Genomic DNA, 15482 nt, shown 5'->3' with positions numbered 1-15482 from the left:
AAAGGGGCATTACCAGTCAAATTCTTGTTCTTGTTCAATTCTCATATTTGATTTATAACCTACTAAAACGTATATCCAACTTTCAAAAAGTCTCAGATAAACAATTAACATTGCATGGACTCGATAATATGTATCCGCATTTCGTGTGTATTTTAGTCTAGATACCATCTAAATAACCGTCGAGATGACATCGAAGACTGCCGATGGTCATATTACCCGATATAAACAAAAATATAGATATAATAGATCGCAAACACGTGCAATTTGATTTGTTTAGATCTATTTGATTTCTTATTGTAGGTAAAACAAATATTAACCCTTTTTTACCTGCATAAGAATGAGTTTTTATGGATGGAATTAGTCAAATAAATGGTTTACCCTTGTTTCAATTTAAACGTTGACAGAATTTTCCTTTAAATAGATGAATACGCCTTGTTCATGCGTAACCCATCTCTTCCGAAGTGATTAAATAGAAGGTCACCTGAATACAGACTCAATGAGGTCGCATTATTCATTTGCAAGTGAATTAATCATCAGCAATGTTTCTTAGCTTATTTCGACAAAGTTAAATCAAAATGGCTGCTAACAGCGAAATTTTATTTCACCATTTCACTTTCATTAATAATGAACGAAATCAAAATCATATTTTATTTGTTCATTTATCGTAGGTATTGCCCCTTAAGTGAATTTTGTCTAGTCCATGGTGAAATTGTTACATTAATTAAAGATTCGACTTAACATCAGGTAATTATAAGAATTTTCAAATGATTCTCACGAGTTTCAACAGTTCTATAGTGTGCATGCCTTTATTTTATTTCATACGGTTTTTATTTCATACTGTTTTTGTCAATTTTGTGGTTGTTTGTTCTTTGAACAAAATTAGTAGAGCGCCTTTATTCTTGATGTCACAAATTTCATTTTGTGACTGATGCATGCAATATGCTTAATAAGAGCTAGTCGTGTAAATACCCTGTGTTTTTATGTCTATTTCATAAGGATTCAGAGAGTTATATTTAAAAAGATTTCATAGTAACATTGTGAGAATCTCTTGACTTATCTTATACATTTGGAGAATAACTTATCATTTTTTTTTATTCTATTCTATGTATGTCAATCGGTACTTTGGTGTGAGGTTGAGGAGTACTAAGTGTTTGAATCAAATTGCTTTTATTCTTGCCGTTACAATTCGCATTTCGTGAATGTTATGAATTCAAATCTCTTAACATGGCCTTGTCATACATATACGTATATGCTTGTTAGATCTATTTCATAAGTGTTTAGAGACATGTATTTAAAACAAAGACACAGTGACATTGTTAGAATCTCATGACAAACCTAATTTATAATAATAATAATAAATTGTAAGAAACATTGAATCTAACACTAATAAAATTGAGAATGGAAATGGGGAATGTGTCAAAGAGACAACAACATGACTAAACAGCAGAAAACAGCCGACGGCCCCCAATGGGTCTTCAACACAGCGAGAAAATCCCACACCCGGAGGCGGGTTCAGCTGGCCCCTAAACAAAATGTGTACTAGTTCAATGAAAATGGACGTCACACTAAACCCCAAAACATATACATGAACTAAAATTAATACAAGACTAACAAAGGACAGAGGCTCCTGACTTGTGACAAGCTCAAAAATGCGGCGGAGTTAAACATGTTTTGTGAGATCTCAACCCCCCTATACCTCTAGCCAATGTAGAATAAACAAACACACAGTGATACGCACAGTAGAACTCATTTAAGCAGAAGTCCGAGTCCGATGTCAGAAAAGGTATTTTTAGAAACTAAGCAAAATGACAATTAACAAGGGACTACTAGCAGTTACTGACATGCAAACTCCAGACCTCGATTAAACTGATTGAAAGATTGTCTTCATCATATAAAAATCAAGCACAATCCCTGCCATTAGGGGTTTAGAATCATACCATCATAAAATATATGAGAAAAACATAACCCGTATCATGCCAACAACTGGTTATAGAATAAATGTGTTTATTTCCGATGCAAAGACCCTATGAGTGAATCAATATTAATACCAAAATATGCCATCTTTAATGAACTGACAACAGTATCATAACAATATCCCTTCTGAATAAGTCTGTTAAAAGGTTAAGTTAGCTTTTGAGGTGAATGTCGACATTGTTGTGCTTTGTTCATGTTGTTTAGAATATTACCATAAAAAATGGGATGTGAAATACCTGAACGTATAAGGTGTCTGCATGTTGATTCATATTTACGAATGATGTCCTTGTACCGATGATAAAATTTAGTAAATGTTTTGACAAGTTTGTGATATAAAAAAACCCTGGTGTAATAATTTTTCAGTTATACAGAGATTTCTTTTGTTTAAATCAAATACGTTGTTACATACACGAGCGAATTGAACAAGTTGAGATATATAAACACCATAAGATGGTGACAAGGGCACATCACCATCAAGAAATGGATAATTAAAAATAGAAAATGAAAAATCATCTCTTTGATCATACATTTTGGTATTAAGCTTCCCGTTAAAGATATAGATATCAAGATCCAGGAAAGGGCAGTGTTAATTGTTAGTATTAGCTTTATTTAAAGTCAGTTCAGAAGGAACACTAAGAATATATATCTGAAAAATATCTTACATGAATTCAGAAATTTTGTCTCAAATTACAGGTATTTTAGAAAGCGATATAATGAAATTAAAATGAGTTAGATAAGAAGATAGAATCGTTTATTGATGTTCCAACTCGTCAATCCATTTCTAATAAAAATAATCACCAAACTGTCAAATGTAGTAACACCGGATACATTGACATAGTAAACTATATAATAATGATACAGATTAAGTCAAACTTTCTGACATAGAGTATCATTTAAGATATACGAACGCCACACGATAGTGAAGTTGATATGCTACTATTGCTCTACGATATGATAACAATTGGAACATTATAAAAAAGGCACGTATTTCATATGCTCTAGTTTTAAATTGTTTAAATATCTCAATTTCATGGGGAAGATCAAGTTACTATGATTCAAAATTCGCAAGGACATTTGAGATGAAAGACTTCGCTGAAGTATTTGCGAGTGTTAGTAATTGTCTTTCGTTATGTGAATTCTGCTTCATATGAATGCAACAACAAACTAACCGTAAAGGTTCTCAATAATAAACGTTCAGATTATGTCTATAAGTGGCCAGTTATTAGGATAGTCATCCTCCATCCCGAATAAAGAAATAGAGTTCGAATGAGATGTCAAAATGAATGTTATTGTTTATAAGCACATCAAACCTTTAAATCAGCCAATTTACAATACATACTATTACACAGAATACATTTATACTATATGAGCAATAAAAGTATTTTTATTTACATGTGTTTAAAGAAATTGCAAATGGCTGATATTTTTGTTCAAGTATATTGTTTTTCCTAAATTGTTTAATATTTCACAGCGGTATAACATGTTACTTTAGTTATTCTTCCCTTATTTTTTTTATTTTGAATTTGCATTGTATCATAGATAAAATTTATTTGTTAAGTGTATGTTCACTTGTGTTAATATGTCTTTTGTTTGAGTAAAGCCATTTCAATTGATATTGTATAGTGTGTTTTTCTATGTTGTGATGTTACACTATTGTTTCAGATACGGGTAAAGGTTTGGTACTTTTAAAATGTTTAAACCCGCTGCAATTGATTGCACCTGTCCTAAATCAGGAATCTGATGTTCAGTAGTTGTCGTTTGTTGATGTGGTTCATAAGTGTTTCTCGTATTTTATATAGATTAGACCGTTGTTTTTCCCGTTTGAATGGTTTTACACTAGTAATTTTTGGGGCCCTTAATAGCTTGCTGTTCGGTGTGAGCCAAGGTTCAATGTGGAAGACCGTACTTTGACCTATAATGGTTTACTTTTATAAATTTTGACTTGGATGGAGAGTTGTCTCATTGGCACTCATACCACATCTTCGTATATCCATGTAACGTAATTGCACTCCCCTGGGAATATATTGTTTGAACTCTATGGCCTAAGCAGTTTCATTTTATGATGTAATAAATTTATTTTATTCAATAAACATATTTAAATTTAAATTTCGATAAATGTTGATCCGATTTCAATATAAAACTGACGTAGCTATCGATTCAAAACATTTTAAATGTATTGCAGTGATCGTGAATTTTTTTTAAAGATTCCATTAAGTATAACCAGAATGACCAGTATGACTCTTATTGTGTGGTAACGAAAAACCGGATCAATCAGGTGCTGGCATTTTACATTTTACGTGTTAATGAAGAAAACTTTGCCTATTCAATGCTCATTGCATGTTAGATTTTCAATCATAAACTGATATATTTAGTTGGTTCGCCGTTATGAATTATGTCGTTATGTCACAGTTTAACCTCTTACGTCATGAAATAGAACAAACATATAACATGTATTTTTTTTTTATATTTAAGGGATGTCCCTGGAAATTTGGCTTTCAGATCACAGTTTATCTTTATAAGCTAATGTACCTCCTGCACAAAAATGTAAGTTATGTTTATATTTGAAGATTTAGAAAATAAATATTAGTAAAATGTCGTATGCTGAATTTAAAATATATCACAGATATAAAATATTTATTCGTATTAAAGCAATTCGGTCATTATTTATTGCAGGATAACACAAACTCCAAAGGCTACAATTACTATAAATTTCATTTTATATCTAGACAGTAACTTTAAACATTATGAACCATTATCCGAAGATAAGTCCCAACCATACATTAAGGTCATTTAAATGTCCGTTGATGTATAGTTATCTATAGTTTTAATTTGGTGTAGTAAATATGACGAAGCATTTAAAGATTTTTTATTAAATGTCTGCGTTTTACCTTTATAATACAAATTATGAATAAGATTGAAAAAATGATTGTTCATAATGAATGTTCTTCTGTGCGTTATGTTTTACAATTTAAAAATCCTTAATGTAAATATTCATGCGTTTCAAATTGCCTCATTCCTTCGATTCTTGTATTGTTTATCGACTTGTCATGACTTATTTAATCGTTATTAGAGAATTTCGTCCTTTTGTTTGTATGTTTTGTGCTTTGTATTGGTCGGATGAGTCATGCCTTTTTTAACTGATTTTTACAGTTTTTTTGTCGTGTTGTTTCGAGACTAGAACACTAACGTCCTGATTAATGAACAAAAAAGTTTACGAAAAACCAATATGACAGACAGCAAACAACGACAACCTATGAATTTCATACTAATGATTTTGGACAGACAAATACATAATATGATGGTGTTTAACGAAGTTTGTCAGGGCGGGCTTAACACTCCCCCTAACATGGAACAACGGTTATAACAAATAACCACAGGAACAATATACGATATCAAAGTATCGATATAAATGTACTCGCAAAGCTAGTTCAAAACCAATTTCAAATAATTGATGATGAATAATTTATCCCAGAATAAAATATGAATTAATAAAAAGGCAATGGTGAACATTAGTTGTAAATACATCATATGTGTCTGAGAAAAGCTAATCATTGTCAAATGCATAAACATATTTATCGACAGGATGCATGGATGGTTGTTTAATGTCTAGTGACAGAATAAACGCATATTTAGGACGAAAACATGCTAGTGTTTAATCAATATTAATCCCTACTTTGCTCTCAACAGACACTAACCCTATCTTAATGTACTGGTTCACAATATACAGTGTGCAGGAAGACATGACATCATTTCTTAACACATTATTCAGATTGGGACAGTCCATCACTTTCTCTTGCTTCTAAATGAAACATGCGTAGAGGAGATTAGCAAATTCCAGTGTTGAAATCTTAAGCCTGAACGGACCTGTTGTTGAAACGACATCATTGCCGTCCTAATTTGCTAATGTTTTGTCCGGATTAAGCAATATTTGTTTTCTTTTTTGTAATAACAACAACTGAACATATTTAAAATGTTGACCTCGAACAGCTTTGAACATAAACTAATCGTTGAGAAATGCGTCAGGTGTAGTAAAACCAGATTACAACTTTAACATAGATTACGTGCATTATTATTATTTCCATTACAAAGAAACATGTCTGGCGCAGTATTAATTTATGCCTGTGTCTGTATTAATTTCTGGATAACCGGTAAATAATGAAGTGAATGATTTCGTTACCACTAATTGATTAAAACCTTTACCAAATTCTCTTATAGAAACAAATATTTGGTTGGGAAGTTTGGCTGTGTTCTAATTCAAAACAAAATAATACATCCTAATTTTTACGGCGATGTTGTTTATAAAGCCAGTAAATCAGAATAAAACCTATGAAAGCAATTTATTGTTTGAATTAACTGATTCCTAAGGTTATCAATTTATAACAGTTGCTAGTAAAATCTTTAAATATTCTTTTTTTCGGTACTAACATTGCTTTTGCATTTCAAAAACATAACTAAACATATTGGCTTGATACATGTATGTTAACTTATGATAACCCATGATTCGCCATTCTGTCGATACTTTTTACTTATATTTTGGTATAACATAAGATATGGCGATTCTCATATTGTTTATAACGTCTTTACACTAGATGTGTTGGATGTGTAATGATTGATACTTTAGTCTGGGAGAACATGATTTTTCTAAAAGTTGTTATTGGCTTTGAACTAACTTTCAGTAACTGCTACTGCTCTTATTTCAGTGTTGTGTGTCTATCTTCTTTCTTAATGTTAGTTATTTTGTACCTCGTACTGATCTTTTGAGTGAAGCCAATTGCAACTGATTTTTACAATCTGTTCTTATGTTGCGCTGTTATACCACTGTCCCAGGCTATGGGAGGGTTGACCGCTCACAAACATGTTTAACCCCGCCATATTCTTAATGTGCCTTTTCCTAATATAGAACCTATGGTTTAGTGGTCGTCGTTGGATCATGTATATCATATTTGTTTGCTGTCATGAATTAGGCCGTTAGTTTTCTCGTTTGAATTGTATCACATTTTTTTATGTCGGGGCTTTTAATAGCCGATTATACGTTTTGGGTATTTCTCATTGTTGAAGGCCTTACATTTAAAAGAAATACTATTCCTTATTTTTGTCTTTGTGTTTTCCATATTAAGTCAAATGAAAGATTTATTTTCTTCTTTTATGGAATGCATCTTAATCTCTATATATTGTATAGACGTCTTATCCGTGTATTCATATGGCGCTTACCTACATACCACATGCAGCAGTGATATCTAAATGTTTTATTAACTTAAGCATTTAGTGTTGATGACTGATCATAATTAGTAGTCACCTTATCTATTGTGGATTCATTATTATTTGTGGGATACCAAATATCGTGGATTTAGTGGATGTTCAACGAAGTACACATCTATAAGTTTTTGTATGTAGATTTTGGCAAAACCACGTTATTAAATATACCCCAAACTATAATTTTTCTTCAATCCACGAAAATTGATATCAACTAAAATTAATGAATTCACAGTATTACCATGTAATATTAACTTATTTCTATTTTAAGTTACAGACTGAAATGAAGAATACATATTTAATTCTTTTAACGACAGAAATGTACTTTCTAATTGTGGAATGTGGTGAGTATTACAAAAAAACATAAGAACAAAACAACAAAAAGGCATTGGAACCAGATGCGCATTTCAACGATAAATGTATCTTCGATGATGCTAGAGGCATAAATATATTTGAAAATCCATATCTTTATAAGAAAAATGAAGGGAATGTTACCCCCCCCCCCCCAATATTTGCAATTTTATACTCTCTTTTACACTATATACACAATGCCACAATCTAAAGTCAATTTTGTTGATGTATAAGAAAGCCGGAGGGAAATTGCATAGACGCATTGTTTCGTTAATTTTGAAATGATATATATGTTTTGAAAAAAATATAAATTTGAATTTTTACTATTGTTGGAAAGATCCTCAATGATGTTAAATCCTAAGTTTCCGATTTACCTTGTTCATTCTTATACAAATAAAGTCCTGTTAGTCATGTTAATACCGAACACTTTGCAATTTATACTACTTAGAGAGCCAGATAGATCAAAACTGGACATTTTTTCTATTCATTTCATGCAGTTGAAGCTCATTCAAAACCTGTGACGTACAATAAGCACACGGGTTCCTAACCCTTTCTTGGTTTGGATGCTTTGAAACCGCCAAATAACAACTATATTGTTCTTTGTTATCATCATAAAAATTCGATGAAAATATCAAGGCGTAATACTGGATACCAAACGAGAGGCAAAATATATCAAAGAGACATTCAAACTCATAAGTCGAGGAAAACGTGACAATAGCACAGGAAGTCTACAAAAACACAGTATAAACAATTGTATTCTAAAACCGCACAGAAAAACTAGCGGTTATTTTATGTGCTCTGTAAGGACAAATAATTCTGCTAAACATGTTGCAACTTTCATGTTGATTACGTAAGTACAATTCGTTGAGAAATCTAATAAAGCGATGTTATATTCGAGGAACAGAAGACGGGATTGTAGTTGACACAATTCAAACATATTCATCGTCACCTGTAAAACAGATATTCTACTCCGGTCAATTAACTGTTAATGGCGTCCGTAAAATATTTGAAATAATGAATTTACTTGAACCATTTGTTTCATAGCTGCTTTTTAAAAATTCATTGATAGACATACTTTATTCTCTAAAAAATAATACAAGTTTACAGAGAACCATACAATATAAATACAAATACAATAGTTGAGGTAAACAAATGTAGTACGATATTGTAAAATGAAGTACAAAAAGATGATGGTATACATGTTTAGTAACATTTATAATAAAATGTTAAACTAAATAGAAAGAAATCAGTACGATGCTTATGCGTTTACATTTACACGGAGGGACTTACTTTTTATTTATATACTTAATAAATAAACACAGTTTTCTTAAAACCGATTGCTTTTAAGTATTAAACAGTAAGCAAATAGGCCTAGCGAAAGATGAATTGCAGGGTAGTCAGAATGTTCGACTAAACATATCTTTACCACTAAATATTCTGCAGTAAAAGACGACATTCCGTAAAATATTGTGATGAGGCGAAAAAAATTCTAAAGATTTATTGCAAAACCTTCAATCCCACTCTTTTCTAGTAACATCAAAACGTTAGTATTTCTACAATAAAGACTGCTATTTTCCATGCTCAATTATAAGATCAGTTCAATCAACTAATTAAAAAGAGGTTTTCTAAACACAAATTGTTTAAAAAATACAAATGTGACTTTGTAAAGAACTGCGGTTCTTAGTGATTAGTGTTGTTATAATTATCCATACTACATTGGTTACAATGAATTATCGTGATTTTCCAGTGAAATAAAAACCGATAATTTCACATGTGAAATAAACTCCGGGTTATTTCACTCATCTGACGTCATACAACAATAGATGATGTCAAGACGTCGTCGATGACGTCCCATCAAAACGACCAACAACACTGCTAATTTACTCATGAATGCATGAATTAATGTGTTGTTCGCACGCTTATACATTGTAAGTATTAACGTTATTTTGTGTATTTTGCTTTGGTCTTTTTTTTGATAATTTTTTATATTATGTTACTGGCTTGAGATGGAAAATGATCACTTATAACTATTGTTACACGTGCCAGTGTTAATGTAATTATCTACGAATTCATAGTCAAAATAGCGATGAACGTATTATTATTGGTCTTGCAAACTCGAGGAAGTTTGTCGGCCCCATCTAAATATTATCAATTAATACAAATGTTTATGATGTAGAAAACGAGGATCGATCATATAATTTTGTCTTAACTTTCTCGTTTCTTTTTTAGCTTTAGCACCTGACATAAATCTCGAAGGAACGCTTATAGCAAACAATGATTCAAAGGTTTTACAATTAAGTTGTTCAACGAACATAGCGGTTCAGCTATGTACCGTTGAGTTCCTTACAGATAAAAACATACTCGATGATATTCGATATTTTGACAACAAATGTTATCATAAAATGGGTATATGCTCTCCCAAAGTATGCACGTGTTCTGGTGACTGCAAGTCATTCACATTTAACGTAACAGTAACGCAAGATATGATGAACTATACATATAGTTGTGAATCAAGAATTGAAAACGAAGGAGTCATATACTCGGCACATATATCTGTCATACAAGACGGCAATGGTGGTAAGTTTTAATATTCATTTTAATTACATTATATTTGTTAGGATATTTAAAATCAGCAACACGTAACAATGCATCGACATCTAATCCACACATCAAAGTACTTTAGTTGATTGATAAACAAATTCAAATATTTGACTTGATATTATTGCCATTGAAAATTACTAATGTTATTATAATGCGTATTATAAGGTTCATATTACCAGTAAAAAAAACACCAGAGTGTTCTAAGGTCAATGATGAATATTTGCTGTGGTTCTTTCACACAATGATTTTTATAGCAAATATGAAAATAAGAAGAAGTGATATGATTGCCAATGAGACAACTCTCCACAACAGACAAAATAACACAGAAATTTACAACAATAGGTCACCGTACGGCCTTCAACAATTAGCAAAGCCGATACCGCATAGTCAGCTATAAAAGGCCCCGAGATGTTAAATGTAAAACAATTCAAACGACAAAATTAACGGTCTAATTTATGTACAAAATAATGAATGAAAAACAAATATGTTACACGGCAAAAAATGACAAGCCTAAAAGCTTAAGTTTATAATACATTGTCAGTAAACGGTTATAATATTTCAGCCAATTCCAAAACCTTGAACTGATATCACACTGATTCTTCCTTTGCTGAATAAACATACTGACAATGTTAGTCACCACATAAATCAAAATCATAATCTTTAATATATCAACATAAAGATAAAAAAATTGAAAACAAAACGTTTAATAATTTCATACGTCCGAAGCGTTTTTCTGGATTTACCTTCATCAGGAACGCTCAATGCCAAACATTTGAAATCCGAGGGATGTATAAGTAACGAAACAGTTGAAGAGCTATATAACAAAAATACCAAAAACAAATAGCCAAATTCATCTAAGGTCAACTTTGCCTGAGGGAGTTGAAACCTTAATTTTAGAATTTTAGAAACGTTTGTTATAAATCATGTCAGTACCGAAGTACTGACTACTGAGCTGATGATACCCTCGGGGACTGATAGTCCACCAGCAGAGGTATCGACCCAGTGATGTAAAAAATTGAAAACAACACGTTTAATAATTTCATGCGTCCGAAGCGCTTTTCTGGATTCACCTTCATCAGGAACGCTCAATGCCAAGTGTCGACTAGAGTTGATAGGAAATATGTTTAATAGTTTAAAGCTGAGCTATAAATGTTTTGTTTCAGTAGGGACTCTGTGGGATTTTTTTAAATGAAATACATACACAAAAAGCAATTATTACTTGAAATATATATGTGGTAGAAATATAATAGGACAATAGTTTTCATTTATATGTTTGACCTTTGACCCCAAGCATCTGCCTGATATTCATGAATATATACGTTTGTCTGCCAACATTCCAATTTACAATAAAGACATACTTAAAAACATAGTAATATAACTACCAAAGCACATGTCATACACAAAATGTGCAGAACGGATGCAAAAACTAACTAATTTTATAGTATATGATCATTGTACATATGAAAATCCTATTTATCACCGGAAAATACGGGAATTGTACTAGTTAGCATAAAACATTAAAAAACGTAATTTGCAAATATTCTGATTTTTTTTAAAATTCCATGTTCTATTTGACCACATGATTTAAACAAATAGCAGTTTCTTGTTTTAGAAGTGTATCAAATGTTTAATAAGGTTACCATTGTTGGATGCAGAAGTCGGTTTGTAGGTCCGCGGAAGAACTGACCCCTTCTTTTTTTTCTACCATTTTTTTAACATGATCAAATCAAAATAAATTAGGTTCAATCCATCTGTCCATGTGAAACCTTGTACAGCAACCATGAAGATTTCTAGATTTCAGACAGTAATAATAAATTAAGCATAAAAAATCCTAACTTGCAGCAAAGCTGCATGTCTTTCATTTTGACGCCTTTGCAGTAAATATGACACACATCATGTGCATAATAAATATGATACATGCCTGGATTTATGTTTTTAATCTTTATTTCAAATTATTTTTGCTGTTACGTTGCTGTCTTGTTGCTTTATTGTTTTATACATCTCCTTTCATTCATGAGGTAAGATGAAAAAATTATTGAGTTTTTAATGTCCAGTTGCAAATATTTCAAACACATTCAGGACGAGATAATATAAGTAGATGTAATAGGGATCGACCTGGGAAAAGATTGATAATTTCAACAGTAACCAGCTGAACATGTGGGTATAATGGATTGGAACAGAAATGTTCTCCCTTGTATCAGGCTACATACAGACGCATAAAAGAGTTGTTGCAAAAATGTTTAATGTGCAGGGAGCGTGGAACTCTCTCTTCCTTATCATTACCGGACATGGCTGCGTATTCAAACATCCCACACAGCCAAACGGATGTTCCACTTTGGCAAAGGTTTTACTTGCAGTAGGAGGAAAATCATACAGAAAATAACATAGACCTGTATATACGTATCATATATATGTACACCCACACTTTCATACATTCAGTTCAAAATATGGACTTAAAATATATGAACTGTTTCATTATGTGTTATAAATTAATCTAATCTAATACGGCCATGTTCAGATATTATTATGTCGGTATCTTCTTCTGAAAAAGGTTGAGTTAAATTTCCCTGAATCTATTAAATATCCGTACATTTTCAAAAGAGTCTTCATCATTACCGACATTCAGAGTATGGTATCTTCTTGTGTATACTTTGAAGGTCTAACCACAACATTATGACATTTCTTTAAAAATGTATCCTAAATTATGGGTGATAGCTGCAAGTTCGGTAGATTGTAACAAGTATGCAAATGTAAAACAACAATTAAGAAGAAGTGCATACTTTACCAAAAACCAATAAAATTGAGAATGGAAACGGTAAGTCTAAAGAGACAACAACCCGACCGAAGAGCAGAAAAAAATGAAGGCTAGCAATGGGTCTTCAAAACAGTTAGAAAATCCCGCACCAGAGGCGGATTTCAGCTGGAATCCTAAACTATAATGTTTACTAGTATAGCAACCTGGACGCCACACTAGACTCCGAAATTAAAGTTACTTTTTGTATTTCAGATACAAATCAATTTAAGGTATTTTAAGGATGTCTTTCAAATTTTTAATGTTATTTTTGAATATTTTGTTTATATATATTGTTTTAAAACTGTCCCCACCAACAATATATAGCACTGAATAACTTTTTGAATTAATAGATAAATATGCGCATTTTTTGTAAAATCTTCAATATGTATGAATTTAGACACTAGAATACTTCAGATTTGTAACCTCAAAGTGAAAAAAAACTCGTTGAATAGTAAGATGTTATTTGTTATAAATATTCAAGCAAAATATAACAATCCATGTATTTGAATAAATAATGTGGTGGATGAAAACACCAACTATTTCAAATAAGAAATCAGCTAAGAAACGCTTATTTGTCTGTAAATTAATCTTTATACATGAAACGATATGTGGTTTATTGATAACGATTGGCTTAATGTTCAGTGGCAAGTATTTAATATATGCTCAGGTTGAAAACATTAGTCATTTATCTATGGTCTTAAAAAATAGACGACCGCGGATGAAGGGCATGAAATTTAGTCTTCAAACGTTATAACGGGATTATTTAAGTAATATGTGTGGATTTGTCTTAAATTCTCTACGAAACGAAGCTTCAGATTTAAAGTTGACATACTGTTGCTGCGTATTGATGCATCCGATTTACCGAACAGCTAAAGTACAGGGTCTTACATACTACATGGAAATGTACAGACGACCATGAATATTATTTCAAAACCTGGGTCAACAATTTGGTGTGAAAAAGGCACAGTATAGCCATGCATATTTTAATTCAATTTAAAATTTGTTCAAGCTTAGTAACATTACATATGGGTTAAAAGACTCAATTCAATACAACTTTTTTTAATTTATATATTATATATATAATTTGAAAGCAACTTTAAGATTTTAAGGGAGATATAGTTGTTATAGTATTATGAATGAACGCTGAGCCTGTTATATATAAATTAACTACAAGTGACCCATCACAAAATTCTGATCATACATACATTTGTACAAAGCAGATCAAGGTTACTAAAGCACATTAGGATACACTGTATCGTGGTAAAAACTCTTAATTCAACTGGTTAAATGTTGTTATATTTGAAACTAAGTTGACGGTTAAACAGATTGCACTATGATAGATAAAACAAAATAAAAGAAATTCGGCGGGTGTCGTCAATATATTGTTTGGCCATGGTAAGAGCTAAATGAGGTTAACAGTTGAGTTAGATTTTAAACATAAACATGCAACACTTTGACATAAGCTTGGTTAAAATAAGTGAAGTAATTTTGCAATTTCGAAATGAATTTAACATCTAAGTAACTGATATCTTACAGAAGACGTGTTTCATGCATTGCGCGTTCCGTGACACAAAATTTAGGTTGAATCAAATGCTTATTATACAGTTATACTTGTTTCCTTCACATTTAATCTATACTGAATGATTATAACTGAGGAAAATCAATAACAGGTGAACAGTTTACTTTTCAACATTGTTTTACAAAACCTGGATCAATTTAATTTTTAAAATAGAAAAATTAAACGTCGCTTGTATTGCATATACTGCATATTTCTTTTTCAATCATAATAATATATTTTTCTTTCTTGTAGGGTTTTCTTTAAAGAAAAGTATTATAATGTTGCGTTAATAAATTATTTATACTGAACTATAACTATTGCATTACAATTTTTACTGAGTTCTGTAAATCCACGTGTACATAATATCCTGCACAGTACCTTAAACTATTTTTCATAAACAAAGGGAATTAACCTTTATCAGGTATCTGAAAAGACAATATTTCATGAAGTTCGTTTTCGAGCTAATCTTTGTCATATTTGTGCAAGTAAATATGAAATCGAAGTTATTATCTGAATAATTGACTACAATGGATCGTGAGTAATGCAACCATTTCCTTCGTCGGTGTAAATTTGTTAAACAAGTCTGTACATACAGAAATTGAAAGGAAAACTGCATGGTGATGTGAATCTAACGTTACGGCGCTTTTCTTTTGTTCTTTTGGTGCTGGATCATGCCGACTCTGACGTACTGGCGCCTCGTCAATTCGTAACACATTTACATAACTGGATTTTGTTGTAAAGATAATATGTCGCAGATTGCGTGGAGCGATGGATCCTTGAAAAATATTTAAACATGGGGTATCATTTCGGTGAAAAACTCAAAATTTTGTTGATTTTCTTCAAAATTAGACACTTTATTGACGAAATTGGTTTGAGATACATACAAAATTTAATGTTCTCAACTTTTGGATGATGTATGCAAAATTTGGTGTATGTTTACATTTCTATAAA

The 15482-nt window shown here is 31.4% G+C and overlaps 1 long non-coding RNA gene across 1 annotated transcript in view; it reads left to right on the top strand.

Moving 5' to 3' along the window:
• The window catches only part of LOC127718633 (uncharacterized), an 83143-nt gene that overhangs the window by 42583 nt on the left and 25078 nt on the right, over positions 1–15482 (top strand). The window lies entirely within an intron of this gene.

This window comes from Mytilus californianus, unplaced genomic scaffold (genome assembly GCF_021869535.1).
Source record: "Mytilus californianus isolate M0D057914Y unplaced genomic scaffold, xbMytCali1.0.p SCAF_10, whole genome shotgun sequence".
In the NCBI taxonomy this organism is placed as follows: Eukaryota; Metazoa; Mollusca; class Bivalvia; order Mytilida; family Mytilidae; genus Mytilus; species Mytilus californianus.
The sequence above is the reverse complement of the archived record's forward strand: the minus strand, read 5'-3'. Positions and strand labels throughout refer to the sequence as shown.